The sequence below is a fragment of the Miscanthus floridulus genome, chromosome 7, assembly GCF_019320115.1.
Source record: "Miscanthus floridulus cultivar M001 chromosome 7, ASM1932011v1, whole genome shotgun sequence".
Taxonomy (NCBI): Eukaryota; Viridiplantae; Streptophyta; class Magnoliopsida; order Poales; family Poaceae; genus Miscanthus; species Miscanthus floridulus.
The window spans coordinates 3,769,267-3,775,418 of NC_089586.1; positions in this window are offsets into that span (position 1 = coordinate 3,769,267).

The window sequence follows — 6,152 nt, forward strand, 5'->3', positions numbered from 1 at the left end:
TGGTGGCAACAGATTACTTCACTAAATAGGTTGAGACAATTCCTTTGAAGACGGTAACCTCAAAGAACATGATTGATTTTGTCAGGGAACACATTGTGTATCATTTTGGGATTCCTCAAACTATAACTCCCGATCAAGGGACAATGTTCACATCAGAAGAGTTTGGGGATTTTGCTGCTAGTATGGTAATCAAGCTATTTAATTCCTCCCCTTACTATGCCTAAGCTAATGGCTAGGCAGAGGCGTCCAACCAGATTATGATTAAGTTGATCAAGAAAAAGATTGAGGAACAGCCAAGGAAGTAGCATTCGACGCTAAATGAGGCGCTATGGGCATATAGGATGGCCTGCCATGGATCAATTAAAATATCACCTTACGAACTTGTGTATGGCCATAATGCAGTTCTTCCTTAAGAAGTTTAGACTGGATCGAGGCGTGTTATGCTGTAGAATGATTTGTCAGCTGAGGTCTACAAGAATCTTATGATAAACAATTTAGAAGACTTGAGTTGCTTTCGGCTGCGTGCTCTTGAAAATATCGAAGCCAATAAACTGAGGGTTGCGAAATATTACAATAAAAAGGTCAAGATTAAGCAATTCTTTGAAGGAGACTTAGTTTGAAAAGTGAAATTGCCGATCAGATCAAAAGACAGTAAATTCAGCAAATTGTCACCTAACTGGGAAGGACCCTATTGGGTCAAATGTTGTGCGCCTGGTAATGCTTATATTTTGGAAACATTAAAAGGAGAGGAAGAATTTGCCCGAGCAATCAACAGGAAATATTTGAAGAAATATTATCCTAGCGTTTGGATCAATACTTAATAAATGATATGTTCGGTCGATAACTTTAATAGCCGATATTGAACAGGTATCGTCTCCAGTGCAAAAATGAACCCAAAAGAGTAAAAGCCGATACAATGTGTATCACCTATAGAAGCAAAGCAAACACAAACGAAGTGATGATTATGAAGCACAAAACAAAGGGAAATCACTCAAGGCGAGGAAGTTGTTTGCTAAACATCACCTATTACAAGCTACGGGCCGGAAAACACTTTGCCTACTATATCATCGGTCAGGGTATTGAAAGCTACAGAGTTAGCGGTGCTCATAAAATCCTCAACCAAGCGCTCATGCTCCCTAGGGTACGCTGCGTTTGGAAAACCATGGGGAAGAAGCTGAAGATTATGGCCTGAACAGGCTTGTGCAGCAGTCAGCGCCATGGCAGTGCCATAACAAACGCCATGAAGGGCGACCTCCCTGACACAATTCGGGATGTCATGCAAGCAAACCACCGGAACGATGCCCCTAGCATTGATAAATCCTGCCGCATGATTCACAGCTGATCGAAGACTCTCCAACTGAGCAGTTAGATCTAAAATATTCAAGGAAAGAGTGATAAAAAATCTTGAGGGTAAAATCAAGGAAAAATAGAGAAATAATGGCAGACATCTCACCCATGATTCTAGCTTTAGCCCTGGCCAACCTTTCCCTCACTAGGTAGACCTCGGGGGGTGATCGGTCTTCAATCATGACCAAAGCCCATTTCGCTAGGGAGAGGCAGTTGGCTAGATACTGGTCGGTCCAATCGATGGAGGCCAATAGATTGTCATTACCAATCTATCGCCTCGAGTGACAAGGAAGCTAGCGGTGAATTGGTGCCAAGGAGGACCCCGAGGGCTGGGCAGAGTCAGCCCTTTGATCCAAAGCGATGGGAGCACCCCAAGATGCATCTTCTTGATGACAAAGGCGTTGGCGTGATGATGTAGATCCGTTAAGGGCTTCTTCAGCAGACCTCTTGTTGTTCTCCATGACCTCGAACCTATAGAAAGGTAGGAAATATACTGAAGACAAAGAAGGATTGAGACAAAGAGGGTTGTTTTTTGATCCACGGCCATAGCCCGTATATATAGCCTGGAAAGCGAGAAGATAGATTTCGATGGAGGTGTGAAATTAAAATCAGAAATAGAAATGGATCAACACTAAATTTAGGGGACGGATAATGAAGAGGTAACAGACTCGAATTTATTGCTTCCCTAGATTATAAAATATCGTGGGATGGATACATTGACTAGAGATTAACCCACCAAAACTTCTTTAGATTGAAGGGAGTCTGGATCTCCACAAGACCAAACTCATTGTGAACCGAGTCACATCGGCCCATCGATAAAATTGTACTAGAGAAGAAGAAAGGTCGCCCGCCTAACATATGCTCAGTAGATTTCTCGATAGAGTGAGGAACTATGGGAAAGAAGCCTGAGGCTTTCCTGGTGGGCGCTTGGAGGAGCAACAAAGGGAAGGTGTCCACACATTCTAGCCCTCGCAAACACTAGAACAACTTTGTGAGCATGGAGAGAAGACTCAGGTGATATCACAAGAATTCTTCTAACCGTAATGGCTGGTCTACTTGCTCAACGAGGCGCTAGAATAAGTGACACAATCACCCTATGCATAAGAATTCTTCTAACCGCTCGAAATCTTCATAGCAAAAGGATAGACCATGGAGGGTCCAATGGAGTTGGGAGCACTCGAGGTGGCAGATAGAAGAGAAACATGGCTGAATTGTTGAGTTGCTCTCGCCAGGGTCGGATAGACATTTTATAGCTGGCCTGGAAGGATGAATCCAAGTGCCTATGAAGCAATGGTGCTCTCGTAAAAGTTTTGAAGCATGGGCTCATGAACTAGCATGGACGGCGACAAACAGTAGACCCCAGATCAAGGTTCTCTACCCGTGACTATGGACCTATCAGGGATACAGACGTGATAATTTTGGAATAAAATTACTTTTATCCCAAAATTAGGGGGCGTGTGTTTACACCAAATTTTGGAAGGAGGGTCGCAGGGACTTGAAAGACTCCCAAGATCTTGTGATCAAGGAATCGATTGCGCACAGATCAGAACCAGCTGATTCGGATGCAAAAACTAGAATCGGCTTTCTTCAGATAGCGCCAGCGGATAACGACAAAGGCTACGCTCAGTGCCAGGATGAGACATGTTGGACTCTACGAAAAGGGAAAGATTAGAGTCTAAGTTATCTTAAATTAGGAATGTTTTCTCTAGGGTCAAAAATTATGACGAGTCATGCTTAGACAGGAGTCATGTGTAGGTCCCGGGTATAAATATTAGAGCTCGGCTATTGTAAAAGGACAACAATCAATCCAATATACAAGTTATTTACTTTTTTCGGCTCTGGCCACCCATTAGGAGTAGGAGTAGAGTAGATCTCGGCGAGTTCTTTAGCAAGTATGGCTGCATCGATCCGGTCGACCTCCACTGCTTGTTGTAAGTACCGTCATGGCTTATACCTCTGTTCGTACGGCTGCATCGATCCGGTCGACCTCCACTGCGACTCTGGTACAATTTAGTTATCTATTCTTGCCTGGTTCAAGTATGGCTGTATCAATCCGGTCAACCCCCACTGCATGAACTAGATCAAGGTCAAGTTATCAGCTCTACCTTAGAATGACAGTCTTTGGTAGTTTCATTAAGTTATCGATATTGCTTATTGCTTTCATTATTTATCTAATTACAGCAATATCACTCTGCCCGATTGGGATTGATCTAGATCGGCCTTATATCTTGTTTAGCCCATCGTTTGTTAATCTAAAACTGATCTAATCTACACGTTAAATGATGAGTTACATTTTTTTGGTTGTTTTACGTTAATCTTGATCGTGCATAGCGTACGGTTAAAGCATGTTGCATCTTTAGTAGATTTATTGGTTGGTTGGAGGATTGGAACTTGATTGCTTACACTTGCTTGATCATTGGGTTGAGATGATGTACTAGTCACTTGATCTTATTCATTATCATGAGATCCACTTGTACTAGCTTGATTTGTATCATCTTGCATATTTGAGTTAGAGAGCACTTGCACTTGATCATCTTCATCATCATTTACTTGTCTAGGCCTCAATTCACCAATATCCATGTTCTTCATGGCATTTGAAAGTTGAATGCCTCTAACATCTTCCAAGTTCTTATTTTCTACTTGTGAACCCTTGGTTTCATCAAATTCAACATCATGAACTTCCTCAAGAGTACCACCATCCAAATTCCAAACTCTATATGCTTTGCTTGTAGTGGAATAACCAAGTAGGAATCCTTCAGCACATTTTTTGTCAAACTTGCCCAATCTAGTGCCTTTCTTCAAGATATAGCATTTGCAACCAAAGACCCGAAAATATGCAATGTTGGGCTTCCTACCATTCAAGAGCTCATATGGTGTCTTCTCTTTCAATGGATGACAATAGAGGCGATTGCTACAACAGCAAGCCGTGTTGATAGCTTCGGCCCAAAAAGATTGACTCACATTGTACTCACTAAGCATAGACCTTGCCATATCAATGAGTGTTCTATTCTTCCTCTCAACAAGGCCATTTGATCATGAAGTGTACTTGGCCAAGAATTGATTTCTAATTTCAAATTCATCACACAACTCATCAATTTTAGTATTCTTGAACTCACTACCATTGTCACTTCTAACTCTCTTGATGGTTGTTTCAAACTCATTATGAATGCCCTTGACAAATGATTTGAATGTTGCAAACACATCACTTTTGTCCACTAGAAAGAATACCCATGTGTATCTAGTGTAATCATCCACTATCATAAAGCCATATTTATTTCCACCAATGCTAGTGTATTGTGTTGGCCCAAACAAATCCATATGCAATAACTCAAATGATTTACTAGTGCTCATCATGCTTTTCTTAGGATGGGTGTTTCCAACTTGTTTGCCGGCTTGACAAGAGCTACAAAGCTTATCCAATTCAAACACATCTTTCAAGCCCCTAACCAAGTCATGCTTAACCAATCTATTCAATTGTTTCATTCCAACATGACCAAGCCTTCTATGCCATAACCAACCCATGCTAGACTTAGTGAACAAGCATGTAGATAATTTAGCTTCACTAGCATTGAAATCAGCCAAGTATAGATTTTCATATCTAAAGCCTTTGAAGATCAAGTTAGAGCCATCTACACTTATGATCTCTACATCATCTACCCCAAATATGCATTTAAATCCAAGATCACATAATTGAGCCACGGATAGCAAATTGAAGTTCAAGCTCTCTACTAGCAATACATTGGATATGATCATGTCATTGGATATTGCAATCTTACCAAACCCTTTGACCTTGCCTTTGCCATTATCACCAAATGTGATACTATCATAACCATTATTGCCATTAGGGTTGATTGAGTTGAACATTCTTGCATCACCGATCATGTGCTGAGTGCACCCACTATCAAGAACCCAATGCCTTACTCTGGCTTTGTAATTGACCTACAAAAGAAGATCAATTCTTTTTAGGTACCCAAACTTGTTTGGATCCTTGAAGGTTAGTTACTAAGCTCTTTGGTACCCAAATGGCTTTCTTCTTTGAGCCCATCCATGGTTTACCAATAAACTTAGCCTTCACACCATTTGTACCCTTAGTAAGCACATAGAAAGAATTAATCTTAATTGAGGATACATTAGCATTTTTGCTCTTATTCTTGCACTTATGCTCTTTATGACCAACTTGCTTGCAACTAGTGCAAAACCGACCATTGTTCTTCACAAAACTAGTCTTGTGAGGAGCAAAAGCCGCCTTACCTTTCTTGGGGTTATAGCCTAATCCCTCTTTTGTAGAGAGAAGCTCTTTGGCTACCCAAGCACATAAGCAAGCAATCCACACCACCATAGGCCTTAGCCAAAGTGTGAGTGAGCTTGTTAACCTCCTTCTTGAGATTCTCATTCTCAACCACTAGCGAGGCATCACAAGTGAGACCATCACTACTAGATGAGGTGGAAGTTGAAGTACTACAAGAAGGGTTAGTGGGAGGAACAATGATAGGCATAGATAATGATTCATCAATTATATCACAAGTTAAGCCTATATTGCAAGTGTCAACATGCTTCTTTTTATTTTGCTCATTAAGCAAAGAGGAATGAGCTTTTTCAAGCTTCTTGTGAGCCTTGCCAAGCTTCTCATGGGCTTCCTCTAGCCTCTCATGAGTTGCTTTGAGCTCATCAAGGGCTTGCTTAAGGGCTTTTACCTCCTTATTCAAGCTCTTGCATTCCCTTCTCTTAATGTCAAAGTGTTCTTTAGCATCTTTTAGCATGTCAAATAATTCATCTTTAGTAGGTTTATCGTCATCACTATCACT